This window comes from Typopeltis vanoorti, chromosome 5, assembly GCF_054136105.1.
Source record: "Typopeltis vanoorti isolate ZY-2024b chromosome 5, IOZ_Tvanoo_1.0, whole genome shotgun sequence".
In the NCBI taxonomy this organism is placed as follows: Eukaryota; Metazoa; Arthropoda; class Arachnida; order Uropygi; family Thelyphonidae; genus Typopeltis; species Typopeltis vanoorti.
The window spans coordinates 100,762,668-100,781,293 of NC_143553.1; the positions used below are offsets into that span (position 1 = coordinate 100,762,668).

The following is an 18,626-nucleotide window of genomic DNA, read 5'->3' on the forward strand; positions in this document are numbered from 1 at the left end:
AACACCAATTATATTTAACAATATCACCAATATTTACTAAAAATATGGACTTATCTGAGCAACAAATGTACTGCAGCTGCTAAAGGATGATGCTTGAACCCTCTCCCCAATGTCATTACCTAAGCAACATACCTGCCATTCAGATTTGAAACCTGGGAAATCGTACTCAACTGTTCGCAATCATTTTTGTACTCATACTCATGTAAGGATAACCTTTTATGGGTGGCAACAGCATAAAAAAATAAAAATAAATAAATTAATTAATCTAAAAGAAAGATAGTTGCAGCGTAACCATTACCAATTTTCTGCATAATATCCACATGACAGTTGGTACTACCTCAAAACACTTCCCCTGAATGCCATATGCATGCTTGGGAAGAGATTGAAGATATTTATGTGCAGAGGATAAACAGGAGAAATAGAGAGTTTGGTTGTGTAAGAAGTGTAGTATACTTATGGATTATGAGATATCATTGAATGTAAGCAGTAGCAGGGGGGAAAAATCGTGGATATAGCTAGGGGAATAAGTGGAGTTGAGGGTACAATAGAGTGCTTGAACGACAATGACAAGACAGCAGGCAAAAGCTGATGAGTTACCAACACTGATTGATAAGACAGCATGTGTAGATGGAGGCGAGTTAGCGGTGGTGAGCAGTAAGACAGCAGATGTGCCAGGTAGTGAAAATGTGATTTGCTTAAATAGCACTGAAAAGCTAATTGAAGATATGAAAGTGGAGTTGGTAAAGATGAGGCAAGAGATTAAACACATGAGGAATGAACTGAGGAGAATTGTAAATTTGCATGGGAATGTGATAAAGAATGGGATGAAAGATTTGACAGAAATATAGAATGATTTGAGAGTGGAGTTGGTAGAGTTCATTCACCCAAAAATTGTTGGTATAAGTGAGACATGGTTGAATAAGATTGACATTCTGACAGGAATTGAGATGGAGGGATATATATAGACTTTTATGAAGCAGACAAAGCAAAAAAGTGAAGAAGGTGTGTCATTGATGATGGCAGAGGAGTTGTGTCCATCTCGGGTGGAGAAGCAAGGAGCAAATACTGACAGTGGTTTTGACAGCATAGTGTGAAGTGGAGGTAGACAGGATGAAATGTTTAGTGAGGTGTTGATATAGATCTGATAATGTGGAAGGAAATGTTTAGACAAATTGGTCTAGCTAATAAGAGAAGAGTGATTGTTATGGGTATTTATTTCAATTATTGTAATATAGACTGGAATGAAGAGACAGCATAAGGAACCATAGAGAATGAATTACTTGAGATTTTAAGGGATAACTATCTTAAGCAGTACATAACAGAGGTCACACATTGATCGAGGGTCTTGGATTTGATTATCTCATCAGAAGATGCAGAAATTAGTTGATAGGTGGAAAAGGGGAGATATGATTGAGACATTCAAATTGCTAAAGGGTTTCTATAGGATTAATTCAGAGGATATTATTGAGATTAGGGGACACCTATGGAAGCTGGGCGAAAGGATTTATACAAGATGGATGGGCTGCATTTGAATGGATTTGGTGTGCAGAGACTGGAAAAAGTGTTGCTGAATGAAGTGAAAATGGATGTGCAGAACCAAGGAAACTAGAACTACCAAGGAGGGGGAGGAGTGAATATGTGGACATCAGTGAGACAGCTGAGTGTAAGAATGTATATAATGTACCCAAGCCAGTACTAAGGACAAGAAATCGGAATGGGATAGTTAGAATAACGCATCAAGATAGGGTTGGGACAAAGGGACCTCTGCATTTCATGTATGCTAATGCCAGGAGTATTAGGAACAAGAAGGAAGAATTTTTGGCCTTGAATGGCTCTTCCTGGCCACACGTTCTTAGCATTAGTAAAACATGGCTGACGGAAGATGATATAGTTAGTGGGATAGAATGTGTAGGGTATAGTGTGTTCAGGAGGGACAGAGAAAATAAAATGGGGACAGGAGTGTTATTAATGATAAATGATGAAATGCAGCCAAGGAAAATTGAAGTTGTATTGCAGGATAGTGAAAAGAGCTCATTTGAGGCTATTTGGTGTGAGACTGGCAGAACAAAATATATGGTTGGATGTGCTACTATAGACCTCGTGATGGAATAGATGGTGGAGATAGTATGCATAAACAAATTGATGAAATGAATGGAAGGAGGGTAATTATTATGGGGGATTTCAACTATGGTAACATTGATTAGAAGGAGGAGAGGAGACATGTGAGGAAGGAAATGGATTTTATTCAATTATTAAGGAATAACTGAGAAAGCATGAAATTGAAAATGCTAGGGGTGTGAGAGTGCTTGACCTGGTAAAAGCATCTGAGATTTTGACTGTAATGAATATGACCATGTTGCCACCTATTGGCGAGAGTCATCATAAGGTCTTGACCTGGGAGGTGACTAAAGGTGTGAAATTTTCGATTAAGACAGGGTATATGTGGAATTACCGTACTGGCAAGTATGACAAGCATAGGAGATTGCTTGGACCAGTGCTATGGCATGTAAAACTGCAAGGGCTGGATGTCGATAGAGCATGGGAAATGGTCAAGGAGCATTTATAGGAGGTTATGGCTGATTGTATACCTAGGGTTCGAATAGTAAAACAAGTAGGGGTTAAATGGATGAATAACACCATTAAGCTTGAGCTGCAAAAAAAGAAACAACTGTCGAGGGAATTTGAAGAGAAAGGTGACCTGCAGGCACACGAACGGTATAAAGCGCAGGCCAGAAGGGTAATGAGTGTGGTAAAAAAAGCAAAAGCGGATTATGAAAGGAAACAAGCTATGCAAGCTAAACAGAATCCCAAACAGTTCTTTAATATGCTGCAACCAAAAAAAAAAAAAAAACTGTACACGGCAGAATGATTTTAAGGAATGACGATGGTAAGGAGGTTACTGAATCAGTCGATATAGTGGAATTACTGAGCGAGCACTTTGCAAGAGTATATCATCCAGGTGGTGACATTGAAAAAATGAAGGAACCATTAGTTTATACAGGAATTGTGATGAATGAAGTGGAGGTGAATAGTCTATTACAGAACCTTAATGTGAATACATCTGTAGGATTGGATGGTATACCAGCATGGGTCTTACGTGAAGCGGCTAAAGAATTATCAGTGCCCTTGACCATGTTGTTCAATCTGAGTCTCGGGTCTGGTTTAATCCCGAAGGAGTGGAAAGTGGGGAAAATAGTTCCACTGCATAAAGGAGAATCGAAGACTACTGTTGCAAATTACCGACCGATCAGCATATCAGGAGTCATTGTCAAGGTCTTGGAGAAAGTAGTTAAGGAAAAAATACAGGAATGGATTGATGAAAATGAGATACTGTACAGGGGACAGCATGGCTTTGTGAAGGGTAGATCATGCCTCAGTAACTTGCTCAAGTTTTATAACACAGTGACGGCTGAACTGGATAAGGGTAATGGGTTTACAGTGATACTGCTGGACCTGGCTAAGGCATTTGACAGGATACCACATGGAATTCTAATCTGTAAACTACAACATACAGGAATGGATATAGGGTTGGTGAGATGGATAGGTGGGTGGTTGATGGAGAGATATCAGAGAGTAGTTTATTCAGGAGTAGAGTCCAAAAGATGGCCTGTGACTAGTGGTGTGCTGTAGGGTTCTGCTCTTGGACCACTGCTGTTTAATTTGTTCATTAACGATATAGGGAAGGATCTAAGAGGAACAGTTCATTTGTTCGCTGATGATGCAAAGTTAGGTAGGGCAATAGTGAATGCAGAAGATGTCAAAATCTTGCAGGAAGACTTGGATAGATTGGAGGTCTGGGCTAAGGAGAATGGATGTCAATTTAATGTGATAAAATGTAAGGTTATTCATTTTGGGGTGAAAAGATTAGCAGCAGTATACCACATCGGTGGAACTGTACTCCAGAAGATTGATGAGGCCAGGGACTTGGGAATGTTGGTGGATAGGGAGATGAAGTTTAGGGGGCACATTGCAAAAGTGGCTAAATCAGCTCATCAACTCACTTGGTTGTTGAAAAATACTTCGACAAGCAAGTTATTGTACCTCTGTACTGAGCCTTGATAAGACCTCATCTCGACTACTGTGCCCAGATTTGGTCACCTAGGTTTCTTCTTGATGGGGAGGAGGTGGAGAGGATCCAGAGACGAGTGACGAAGATGATAGCAGGTCAAAGGAATGAACCTTATGATAACTGGCTGAAGATTTGTGGGTTGAAGAAATTAGCTGATAGGCGGAAAAGGGGAGATATGATTGAGACATTCAAATTGCTAAAGGGTTTCTATAGGTTTAATTCGAAGGATATTTTTGAGATTAGGACTGGTGGTGGGAGAACTAGGGGACACCTATGGAAGCTGGGCAAGAGTGTGGTTAGCAAGGGTGTTAGAGCTGGGTTCTTTACTTTTAGAGTGGTAAATGAGTGGAATAAGCTGCCAGTGTCTGTTGTGGGTGCTATGACGGTGAGTGAGTTCAAGGCAGGGTATGATAGATACTGTGAGAATGTCGTATAGTTGTGGGACATGATGTTTAGGGCTTCCCTCGATGAGTCTAAGGACTTCCTGGAGTTGCCTTAATAATAGTAATAGCAATAAAATATATTGTTGTAAATGAAGTGTTACATGTTCTTCCAGTTGGTGAAAGTGACCATGAAGTGATCATTTGGGCAGTAGTGCAGCTAGAGCTTTTGCTGCCTGGGAGATCCCTATGTTTGCCGCCCTTCTCAATACACATCAAAAATACTACAAAAAAAGTCAAAAAGACGTATAGCATTTCTGACAATCTGAGGCTTAGTCACCATCACCACTGGTCAGACTGGCAGGCGTTTTTTCTGCAGCTTCCTGACAGGCGTAAACTCCCAAACGTGCAGCAGTATGATTTGTTTAAATCTAGACTCTAGACCAGGGGTGGGCAACTTTTATAAGTGTGCGTGCCAAAATCGCCACATCTTTGATGCAAAATTTTTCCATGTGCGAACCGAAATTTTGGGGAGCATATTATTATTTGGTGTCTTAAGTATTGGGAAGACCTTTTCAAATAATCAAAAATCACACTTGACTGGTAAAATCAAAGAATATTGTAAGAGTGATTATTGTAAGTCATGTAAGATTGAATGAATGTAAAAATTATTTTTAACTTCATTCAAGTGTAATTCTAGCTGCCATATAAAGCCGCACAATTTAAAGACGCAATTTTTAACATAATTAACAATAATTCTGAATTTTTATTTATTTATTTTTTTTTATAAAGATCGGTCAGACATGTTTTTTCAAGTTTTTCCAATATATGCAGTGCACAATCTCATAAACGTTTTACTTGACTAAAGCACAATAAAAGAAAATAAAATTAAAGATATAATTTTATTACTTCCTAATCATTATGGGTGATTTCAATTATTGTAATATAGACTGGAATGAAGAGACAGCATAAGGAACCAAAGAGAATGAATTACGTGAGATTTTAAGGGAAAATAAAATTAAAGATATAATTTTATTACTTTCTAATCCCTTATGAGTAATATATAAAAATTACAGACAAAATAAATTATTATTTTACTTCCATAATATATTAAACAGAAATTAATCTTTACCATTTTTAGCAGAAAACATCAAATCAAAACTAGAGAAAGAAAAATAGTGGACATTTTATTTATTTAGCATCAATGAGGCTTCTGCTGTTGTTGCATCACTAATGATAGACAATTTATATCAGATTTATACCTGTAAAAACCTGTAAAAATATGCATGCGCTACTAGTTTCATTTGTAAGGCTACTTCTGTTACGAGACTTAACAAAGTTCATCATTGACAACAATGATTCACAAGAATATCTAGATGCAAAAATGGATAATAATGCTGTTGCAAAGGTTTTTAAACATACAAAAGTTTTGGGAATAGCATTCCAAGTTCTTAGTACCTCTTTTTCACTTCTCTCTGTTACTGCCATCTCTAATCGCTCCTTTTCAATATTTTCCAAGTCAACTCTGAGGTCAACATATTTCTGCCTCTTTGAAAATCAATTAAACAGGCTGACAGCCTATTTAAATCATCCTGCAAGCTCTCCACATCTTATTGATTAACTATTACTCTACCTAATTTCACATCATCAGCAAACAACTGAATATTTCTTTTCAGATGATTTCCTAAATTATTTATGTACAAATTAAAGAGCAATGGTCCCAGCACTGAATCGTGCAGTACACCACTAGTCATCTTTTTTTGCCTTGATTCTGCCCCTCCATATACCACTTTTTGATATCTCTCAAGCAGTCTCCCCTCTTATCCACTTAATCAGTTTCATATCCATCCCCATTTGTTCTAATTTGTGTAACATAGTACCATCTGGTATTCTGTGAAATGCCTTTGCAAAATCATTGTGTAGCCATTTCTATAATCCAACTGTTACTCTATTATAAAAAGTTAGTAAATTACTAAGGCATGACCGACTCTTCACAAAGCCATGTTGACCCTCATACAATATCATATTTTTATCTACCCATTGTTGAATTCTCTTTTTTTACCAATTTTTCTAGTACTTTTACCACCATGCCTGAGATACTAATTGGTCTATAATTTGCTACTGCAGTCTTAGAACCTCCATTATACAAGGGAATTATTTCGCCCTCTTTCCACTCCCTTGGAACTCTATCCAGAGGTGAGACTTAAACTAAAGAGCCTACTCAAAGGCTTTGCCAGTTCCCTTGCACATTCTTGCAATATCATAAGAACCTCCAATTCATCCACCTCTGCTCCCACATTAGTGTCTGTCACATACGTTAAAGCAGGAACCTCACTAGGATGATATACCCTTGCAAAGTGGTCACTCAGTAACTCAACTATTTTATCTGCTTCTGTCATCTCATGACTGTCACCACTCATTAAGGTTAATCTTCCATAGTCATTCTTACTTTTACTCGTCTCATAACAAAAGACCTGTTTGGGATTTTCTGTGCCTTGTTCAGCTAGATTCTTCTCATAATCTGATTTTAAATTCCTTGCCATGCTGGTCACCTTTCTTGCCAGATCCTAGTAGTGTTCATGAGTTTGCTGGTCACTTTTCTCTTTATATACCTTCCACAGCATTTTCTTCTTTTGCAACTTGTACTTAATGATATTACTCAGCCATCTAACTCCTACCTGATTAATCCTCTTACCCTTACCTTAGGTATACGATTTAATATTGCTTCCTCTAGATGACCCTTAACTACCTCCCATGCACTACTAACATCCTTACCCTGCAATGTTTTATGTCATGGCACAGATTTAAGCTTCCTTCTAAGCTTGTCATAATTTTTCCATATATGTAGAATAACAAGGTTGTTCCACATATTCCCCTTCTTGACAGAATATTCCTCATGTTGTACAATCTTTCAAGTCAAGACCCCATGGTCACTTTCACCAATTGGAGGCAATATGATCATTTTGGTTATGGATAACTCTTCTGATCCTATGACCAGGTGCAATGCCCTCCCACCCCTAGTCCCCTCCATCACATGCTGCCCTAAGTAATTATATCTTAGTAGGTGCATAAATTCTATTTCCTTCCTGCTATGTGATGTTTCTTCCTTCCAGTCTATACCTCCATAGTTAAGTCATAATAATCACTCGAACTATACTCATCATACTAATTTGGCGATGCATGTCTTCCAGATCATCTGTGGAACTCCCTGGCTTAAAGAAACATACATGAAAGTGCAGGGTACCAATTCCAGTCCATCTTGCACTTACTTAATGTGTTCATTTTTTACAGTATTATAAATTTTATCAACAAGATTTAAGTTCTCTTACACAATATAGTTTTTTTTTTATTTATTTGTTCTCATCTATTTATGCAATTGTACATCTTAATATTATAGGAACTGCATATGGTTGAGTAGGGAAAAGAAAAAAAAAGAATCTAAGATATATTTAAATAGTCAACCTGCTTACATTTATATCCTTGGAGAGTTATAAGCAATGTTGTGAAATAAATAATTATTGTTTGATGAGAGTGAGGGATGAATTTAATTAATTTAATTAAAATGGACTGTATCTTAATAGTTTTGGCATGAGTCATCTGAAAAAGTTGGAAATGCAATGAGTGGTGTGAACAAAGTATCAGCAGAAGTCAGGGGAGATATAAATAAGCAAAAGAGTGGACCAGATGAAACCAAAGTGATTGTGAATGGAGATGAGAGTAGTGCAAGAAATGGGAACGTGAGAACAGAATTGCAATCCACACTACACCATTATTATTATATGTGTATCACCATGGAGTCAGAAAACTCACAGCAGGAGACCCACACTAAACTTTGTACATTCAATGCCTATCAATACTTCTTCTCAAACTCATTCGATATCAGGGCACTCAACTAATTCTGGCATTCCATTCCACTCATTCACAACCATCCAAGCAAAAAATCTGGTCCACACACACACACACCCTTGCTAACCATATTCTTACATTCCTTCCAGGAATGCCCTTAGTTATTTCTGTCTCTATTTGTCATACATTAAAAAATTTCTTTTGTGTGAATCTTATAGAACCCCCTTGAATAACTTTATAAGTTTCTATCATGTCCCCTCTTTTATGCTTATCAACTAAACTTTGCAAACTTCGCACCTTCAGCTTATCCTCACAGGGAGCATTCTACAGACATGGCTTGGTCATCGTCAGTTTGATCACTCATCTCTGAATCCTCTCAATCACTTCCTGGTATACCCAAGTGACCAAATCTATGCACAGTAGCCAAGATGTATACATCACATTCATCTTTACTTGTTAGCATGTTTTTCAATATCCAAGTAATCCTTTGTGCTATATTACCAAATTTTGCAATATGCTCTCTGAATTTCAACTCTGTCTGGCCTTAGATTCCACTCAACATGCACTACTGTCTGGTGTCTGTCTGTCACTAGCATGTGTTTATGCATATGTTCATGAGGATGAAATTTTGAGCAATAAATCATTTGATTTACTGATTAGATCAAATTTCATTTAGTGAGGCTATCACATGAATGCTACACACAGTTTACTCCTAAAGAATAAGATAACCAGATTACTCATTTCTATTTTTAAAGGTTTGTAGGTCTCCCATGTTTTAGGTAAAGTGAGACAGACAAATTTGTTCATGTTTGGTGAATGTTGTAATGCTGTAACAGATTCTAGAAATAATTCCTTGTAACAGATTCTAGAAATAATTCCTCCAACTTATATCTGTTTCTATAAAAGGGAAGTTTTAAATTAAAAATGCCAAGAAATTATATTCTTGTTTAACTCTTTATCCGAGTGCAAGCAAACAAAGTTTACTCGTGAAGTCTCTTCACAAATGGGCTTTTGTATACAGAATCTAATGACTCCAATGCTGTGGTATCTTTTCAAATGCATAAAATGCTAACATTTTTTGCGTAAGGCCACTACAGACCAGTTTGAACCTGTATTGAGGTATGTTAAAGTGTAGAAATATCTCTCCAAAAACTCTAAATGATCTACAAGATTACTCTAAATCTCAGTGAGTGACTCTGAAGGATCACTATTAAACTCCTGAACTGAAACATTCCAGGAGAGGAAACTCAGCAGTGACTTCACTTATTGACAGGCAAAAACCCACAATTGATCAGAGCCTCTCTACTCCCCAGGAAGTGAGCAAAACCACAGAAAAAATATTATTAAATGTCACCAATGGGAGCCAGACCTAGAAGAGATACCAAGATTAACTGTTCTAGCACAATAGATTGTTTGAACTTGTGGTCTTTTATCTCTTTGTCAGATTTCATTAATTTTGCAATGCAATTGCAATGAAATGGAGATGTCACAAAATAATAATAATAATAATAAAAATTTGCATTAAGGAATATTAGTAAGCACTTACCTCTCCCATTGTGGGCTATTGACTACCAGTGAGTTCTCTCTTTTTTTTTTTTTTTTTTATAAGAAAACCAAACAAAACAAAAATTACTTGTTTGTATAGTTTTTGTGAATGTTTGTATTGAGATACTTGATTTAGTCTACAGCTAGGTAGTAGACTGTAATGGACTTCGAATATTATTGAGCCTCTGGCTTGCCCATTTTGGACTTCTGGCAGTGGGATTTAAAACAACTTACCTGTTTAATATAGTTCTGGGATGTTTGTGTTTTGCTGGATCATACTCATGTAATCTACCATTTGTCAGATTAGTGAGTTAGGGCAGATAGCAGCATTTGCAAAGAATTCTGAAGCCTTTCACATAGAAAAGTTTTGATCTCAGGGATATTGGCTTCTCAGTGAAGCTGTATGTTTCTTATGAACCATGGTGTATTAAACGCTATTCATAAACATTTGTTCTGGATTGTCTGTAATCTGCTGTTTGAATGTGCTGTGTGACTCCACACAGGTGAACCATATATCAGGACTTGTCTGATCAGCAATTTGAGTTCTGTGGTAAGCCAGCTACGATGAGAAGACATGATCTATATGAGTTGTAAAGTGAAGCCCTTTATCTAGTTGTATCCTAAATATTTGGCTACTGGTTGCCATTTAGTAGGGTGTCAAACATGGCAATCTCACCCTCTGGGTATATTTGTTTTCTTGTGAATAGTGAACAGTACTACAGTGCTCTTGTCTGCATTAACATCAATTTGCCATTTTTTGAACCATTATTTTAGTACTGAGACTGCATTTTGCAGTTTGTTGGTTGCAATCTAGATTGCAGTATCATCTACATATAGAGTCATTGTGGTGGCAACTATGTGTGGAATGTCAGCCACATGGATAGCAAAGGGCAGAGGTAATATTATGCAGCCCTGAGGGATAACTGCAGTGATGAGGAGTTCAGATGATCTAATTCCCTGTAGCTTCACTCAGAGTATGCAATCACTACGGTACAATTTAGTAAGTGTGACCAGTCCTAGTGGAAATTTGGTCTGCAAGAATTTGAAAAGAATATTTTGGCAATGTCCAGGAAGATTGCCTATGTGTGCTGCTGTGAACTGTATGCTGATGTTTTCCATGACTCTGAAAACTTGTTATGTGGAGTAGTTCTCCAGAAATCCAAATTGCTCACTGGAGATAAGATTTAATTCTTTAGTGACTTTCTACAGTCTTGTTAGTATTACCACTGCAGTTATTTTTTCTAGGCAGGAAAGCATGCTGATTGGGCAATAGTTTTGGGAAGGGTGTGCAGCTTTTCATAGTTTGGGGATTAAGATCACATCTGCTACTTTCAATCATGCAGGGAACTAGAGATATCTTAATATTGCATTAATAATAGCAAAAGGTGCATTACAGCTTTATATGGCAGGCATTTGATGATTTTGTTAGATATCCCATTTGAGCCTGGTGCTTTCCTGGTGATTTCATGTATCTCAGCAGGTGATGTCAGCTGGATGAGGTTTATGTACTCTGTGCATTTTTAGAATACAACGTACACAGGCATTTATTTTACTGATGAAGTCTAAATCTGCACGTGTGTAGACTGGACTGCACCGCTTCTCTAGGCTTTTGGCAAATGTTTCAAACTTTGTTGACATCACCTGCTGAGATACGTGAAATCTCATTTTATGATCCAGTAACTATTCATTGTTACCAGACATGGTGAGAGAGGTTTACTGTCTGTGCATAGAGCTTTGGTAATTTTCCAAAGTGCCTGGTCCAAGTTTAAGGACTGTAATTTTGTCTGCTGCTGTTGATTTGATAGTTTTAAGCACATACTGAACTTCCTTTGTAGACCTAGTTAGTTTTACCTATCAAGTGCTTACTGGTGTTCTGGGGCCAGTATTCCGTGGTATTGGTGACAGGCTCCGTTCTTTTCACAGATCAGGTTTTTAATCTCAAGCAGAATTCAGTCAGAGTTTGTGTGTGGAACATCTGTGGTGGCAGATGTTAATGAAGTTACTGACCTTTTAGGCTCGAAACTGAATTATCAATTTTTTTCCTTCGAGTCAATGGCTGGATCTGGGTCAACAGATTCATTGTAGAGTGGTTGTTAGTTTTACCAGTTAACAGTTGAAACCTGATCTGGATCATTTTCATGTTATAAGTCTAGTTGGAGTAAAACTGGGTTATAGTCAGAGCTGAACTCATCCATTGCACTTATTTGATATTGATATGCAATATTTTATAGTACTGCTATGTCAAGGACATCAGGAAGTCCTACAAATTGTAGTATGTGGGTTCTGGAGGTTCTATGATCCTTGCGTTTTTGGTCATTGATAGTTCTACAGTTTCAATTTGTAGTTCTGCTGTTCCAGGCTGTGTCCTTAGTGTTTAGGTCTTCTGCTACTAGCACTGCTTCATTTGTGCCTAGAATTTCAGTCAAGTCTGTTTCCAGTAACTATTTCTTTGGTGAGTTATATATGGAGTATATTTTCAGGTGACCTGCATTTGCAGTTTGGACTTCCAATCTTGTGATTTCTATGCTGGTAGTGGCAGGATTTACAATTCCATTGTGTTCTATATTGAGCTTGCTGTGGTGTCCATGCAGTTGTTGATGGGGCTCTTAGGTTTTCTTTTATTGATTTTTGGGTAGTCAAGTATTTGCTTGCACCCCTCTGCAGTTGGCAGGATGTGCCATTACTCACATAGAGCTTAGTAAGTTAAATGGCTCTATCACTCTTCTGCATAAGGAATTAATTAATGTTTGAAATCTTGATTATGTGGACTGTCCTATGTCACATTTCTGAAGTTGCAGCAAAACAAGAATTCACAAAAGTTAAAAGCAGACACCTGAAGAAATATGACATCCTACGACAGTGCCAACATATTATGTTCGACTGCATGACCACTTCAACGAGACCATGTGGTCATAAACTCACCCCCAGTCTGGGGCATAACTTTGCCATTACATCCAGACAAATTCTAAAATTAGAAATGATGAAGGTAGAATGGGGCATCTACAATCCTCCACCTGCAATGGCTAATAAGTGTGTTTAGATATAGCAAGCATCCTAAACAAGGCTAAACCACCAAAAAAGTAATATACCACATAATCAAATAGCTGCCTTAAAAAAGTTATATAAGAATAAAAATATTGTTATTGCAAAAGCTGATAAGGGAAATGCAACAGTTTTCATGGATCAAGGGGATTATAACAACAAAAAAAAAAAAAATGCAAGATCTCCTATGTGACGGTTCTACGTACCAAATTATAGATCGAGACTCCACTATGTCTCAAAGGAAAAGTGTACAACTTATTGAAAAAAGTGACTTCCTTGCCAAAAGAAATCATCAAAAAAAAAATAAAACTGGTTCATGTTAAACCACCCTGCATTTATGGATTACCAAAAATCCACAAATATAATATCTCCCTATGTCCTATAGTCAATAGCATAGATAGTCCCACTTATAAACTTGCTCAACAGTTAACCAAGTCTTTTGTTCCCCTTACTGGCAACTCCTCTACTTTTGTAAAAAACATTCAGTCCATTTCAAATCACTAGTTAAAAATCATATCCTTAAAAATTTAGGTAGTTTTGATGTCACCTTTTATTTACCGATGTGCCACTAATAGACACTCTTGATTTGATCAAGTCTAAATTCCCCCCCCTGATATCTTTGAATTATTCGAATTTACTATGTATGCAGGTTACTTTACATGTGGACAAAAAACCTACAAACAGAATAATGGTACTGCTACGGGTTCCCCCCCCCCCCCCATAGCAAACTTTTACATGGAACACATTGAAAAACAAAGTAATTGCCACAGCTACATACAAGACCCTAGTATGGTTATGCTATCTTGATGATGTGTTTACTATTTGGCACCATGGACAAGACACTTTTGATGCATTTGTCACCTACCTAAACAGCCAACACCGCCAAAATCCACTTCACGGTAGAAAAAAGAATCTAATAACTGTTTACCTCTTTTCTTGACACATTAGTCATCTGAAAGATAGATATCCTTTTTCTATTTACAGAATGCTAACACACACACACACACACACACACACACACACACACACACACACACACACACACACACACACACACACACACACACACAGGAAGATATCTACATAAACAATCACATCATCATCCACAGTATGGCATTTTAAAAACACACACAGAGCCATTTGTTCTAATGATAAAGCTCTGTCCACAGAACTCAAATATCTGTGCCACACTTTCTTGCCCACATTTTCACATTTGACATCTGTAGATGCTATATGGTCACTCCCATGCCTCACTGGGTTTGGGAGTGAAGCCCTCTGCTAGAATAAGTGGTAGGGTCACAGATTCCCTTTCCACACAGAGTTGTAGGACAATCTCACACACACATCTATGCCCATGGCGAGAGGCGAACCTGCAGCCTCTTGGTTGGAGAGCGGACATGCTAACCACTTGGCCAACCAGGCCAGCCTTTCTTGCCCAACAGCTACAATTCCTACAAAATAGATAAAATATTACATAACCCCCATTACTTCTCCCTCCTCTAATACACAAGCACACAACATTACCATTTCTATTCCCTATGTCAGAGGTACATCAGAAAAGATAGCCAAATTACTAATGAAGCATGGCATTCGCACCACATTCAAACCTCATGTTAAATTAGCAACTCTGATCTGATCACCTAAGGATAAATTTCACTCCCTAGCACACCTTGGAGTGTATCATGTTCCTTGTGACTGCGACCCTTGTTGTTTGTGTTCAATATTGATCTTCTATTGTCTTGCATACTTTTTACCCTCTGCTTTGCTTTCTTACATTTTTCTCTTTATTCTCTCTCTCTCAGAGCACATGCTGATATATCTGCTAGGAACTTTTAATACTCTTTATTCTTTTCAAGATCATCTCTTTAACTTTTTGAGTCTACCAAGGAGTTTTAATTTTTCTATCCTTGTAGGTGACTTCACCACACATCTTCCTCACTGAATGTTTTCTTCAGTCTGCCATTGATTCTCTGTAAAATAAATTTAGTTTAATCCTTTATCCAAGTGTGAGCAAACAAAGTTTGCGCCTGAAAGTATCTTCAGGACTGGGGTAAGGTGGTACAACACCAGGACACTCCTTGCAAAGGTGGAGCAAGCTACCAACACTCCTATCTCAGTATCTCCCATAATGCAAAACACATCTCCTTGCGGATATGTCTAATGTTATGCATTAAGGGAAAGGACACAACCCAGACTAGTTTCGACCTTTATTGAGGTCTCTTCAGTGGGAGCCAGGCCCAAGTGGAGATACCAGGCAGAAGCATTAGCAGGTCATCTCAACCTATAGGAGTTGCCAAATGTGTGCCACCCTTTTTTAATAAATTATTCTGGATTTAGAGAAAGATATTGAAAGTTTATTTTTCACTTGGTTAGAGTATAATAAATTTAGTTTAATCCTTTATCCAAGTGGCTCCCACTGAGGAGACCTCAATAAAGGTCGAAACTAGTCTGGGTTGTGGCCCTTCCCTTAATGCATAACATTAGACATATCCGCAAGGAGATGTGTTTTGCATTATGGGAGATACTGAGATAGGAGTGTTGGTAGCTTGCTCCTCCTTTGCAAGGAGTGCCCTAGTGTTGTACCACCTTACCCCAGTCCTGAAGATACTTTCAGGTGCAAACTTTGTTTACTCACACTTGGATAAAGGATTAAACTAAAGTTATTATACTCTAACCAAGTGAAAAATAAACTTTCAACATTGATTCTCTGTGGTTTGATTCTTGTTTTCAAATTCCTTCATTTTTTTTTCTTGAATAAAGAAAAACATAAAGGAAAGTGTAAAAAGCATAATCTTCATCCTGCTGAATATCATTAAAGTCTTTTACTGTTCCACTAACCTAAGTGCACTGTTTCAAATTCAGTGATCATTCATAATACTGAAGTTAGCTTTATATCAAGAGTAGCCACAGTGGTTCTATGCAGTAGCAACCCATGATGAATGTTATACATACTCAGGAAGCAATTGTGCAGTCTTTACAAACAAAATTATCATAAGATATGCTAAGAAATGTCATTTCTTAGCATAAACGATTGTGGTACAGATGTTTTTTAAAGTGTTTGAACAGTAGGTACCATACAATACTGAGGATATAAAAACATGTCTAGCATCTAGAAATGAATAATAGGTTATCTAACCTTGTCCACCTGTGACATTAATGTGCTATATAATAAAAAGAACAATTTGACTACCTGGAATTATGAGTTTTTACCCTTTTCAAATCAACAATGAAATCAAACTTTTAAAGCTCATTTTCAAATTAATTTCCAACTGCTAGTAACACGAAGCCGTATAACCTTTACAATTTGCTACTACAAATATTTGGGTTTATACTTTGGTATAGAAGAAACATCAATTAAAAATAATGCTGTGCCAGCAAAACCCTAAGAAAAGTAACAATAGAAAGGTAGAAATGTGTAGCTTTTTATTTAGATATTCCTTTTAAGTAATGCAATATTACAGCAACTCATAACAAAGACTGTAAATTATAAACACCATTTCAACTTCTTTAGGAAGCCTTCATTACTCAATGCAAAACTCTAGTGCACTGTCTCAAAGGAAATATATATGGAGGTTTTTTTTTTTTTTAATCATTTTGTTAGTAAGTCCACCATTATTATGTACTAAAAATGGTGAGACTTATTCTAAATTATGATATAATATAATTAAGCTGCTATAAAACTGACTATAAAGAAAATTTTCTCATTTAGCTTAAAAAGCATGTCAATTAAATCTGGAAAGAAGAGGAGGAATTCTATACTTACGACTCACTGTCACTTTTGAAAGCATGCAATAAATTAAAATTAACACTTGTTGAATGTTGAAAGTATGAAAATGTGGATAAAGCAAATTATTTTTTTCAGCAAAGTGACAGACTATACCATTAACAACCCAAAATATAGCAAAATAATAATAACATAATTCTTCCTTTTATAGCTTGGAATATGAAATATTTGAATATAGCTTGGAATGATTCATACAATAATGAGTAAAATAATAATGAATAGACTGGAATACACATCTCTAAAACACAGGTTACCTTAAAAGTATAGTAATTGTTTATATTTATCTACTTTTTTTTATCTTACTTAGTTCTTTCTTTCTTATTTACTTCTCCCCACAGAATGAAGATTATGGAGAAGGAAAATAGAGAAACATTTGTTAATTTTAAAATTGCATAATGTGTATAATATTTTTGAGAGAGAGAGAGAGATGAAGAAAAGTGTTATTCCAAAGATAAGCTATACTGCATATAGTCTTCACGAAAGCACAATAAAAAAATGAAGAAGACAACTTTGGTTGGAAAGAGATTATGAGAGGAATGATGACTGCTGTTTTTTCACATTAATTAATAACATGCTAGGCATGTATTTAAAAAAAAATGGACATGTTACCAGAAATAAAGTAAATCAACTCTATATTTCTTTGAAAAAGTATTTTTAAAGGGGGAGGTGCATCTGGAAAAAATATGGAAGCAACAGGAAAAAAAAAGTAAAAAATATCTCACCTTCTCCCTCAACATATCAGGCTCACTGACCTGAGCAATTTTTTTTTTATAAAAGCATAATAAATACTATGATAGAGTGATCTACACTGCTATGACTGTCAATTTATGTTTTCTCTGCTCAAATTGTCAGTTTTTCATGGGGGAGGAGGGGAGGGATGTGTATACATTTCTTGGAGATTGGCTTGTTTATATAGTTGAAGCAACTAAAAATATAAGGCCAATATATTAAGTTAGTTTATTGTGTTTGTTCTCCAGTCAAGTAAACCGACTAGAGAACAAACACAAAGGGTGAAAAATCTGACTTTCCAGGAGGTAGAACACTACCACCAATGTATGAGACCATCTAACTTAATTTCAAGTGCAGAACACATATAAAGATTTCTCAAATCCCACACAGATTCAAACCAAAGTTTTCAAAACAAAGGGTGTTATCACTAATGACTGCCATATGGAGGTGCTACAGTTGAATATAGAAAAAGAAAAAAAAAACTTCCATGTTGTAAGAGTAAAAAATACAGGTAACCCTCATATAATGCGAATGTTAGGTTCCATAGATATGTCACATTATTTAAATCGCATTATGCGAGACTCAGATCATATAGAAAAAGTAGGATTAGGTTCCGAAATCATTTTGTTTTAAAAAGATTATATAAACAATGACATATCCAACAAAAAATAGATTTTTATTTAATTTAGGTAATTCATGTAAGTTAAGAAAACATATAAACTATGAAACAAATACATAGTATAAAATTATAAAAAATTATAAATTGTACGTAAACTTCATTGCATATAATGCATAAATGTTTTAGGCAAAATAAAATAAAGTGTATATTTTAATCATCATCACGCTCTTCAAAACTAACATTTCGTAGATGTTTTTTATTTACGAGTGGCTGGACATCACTTAAAATCTCTTGGACATCATTTGTATAATTCTCATTGCATACTCATTTGGTTCGACGTCATCTTTTAATTGTACCAGTTTCTCCTCATTTAAATCTATTTCCCCATCAATTAATTCACTAATTTCGTTTTCAACCATATCACCATTACTATAAAAATAATTTTTTTACACGAAAAAAACCATTACATAATGTATGTAACTCACCAAAAAATAAAGTGCTCCGCTTGAAATTAACACACTTATGATTTTTAATGCACTTTGCTGGCAGAAAACGAAAACAATTTTCAACAATAAACACTTTATATGGTAAACAATTGACGTACACGTGTGC

General features: G+C 36.3%; 1 protein-coding gene across 4 annotated transcripts in view; it reads right to left on the bottom strand.

Annotated features, from left to right (window-relative positions):
• LOC150106691 (putative phosphorylase b kinase regulatory subunit alpha) overlaps positions 1-18,626 on the bottom strand; it is a 745,167-nt gene that overhangs the window by 98,895 nt on the left and 627,646 nt on the right. The gene's annotated exons all lie outside the window — the stretch shown is intronic.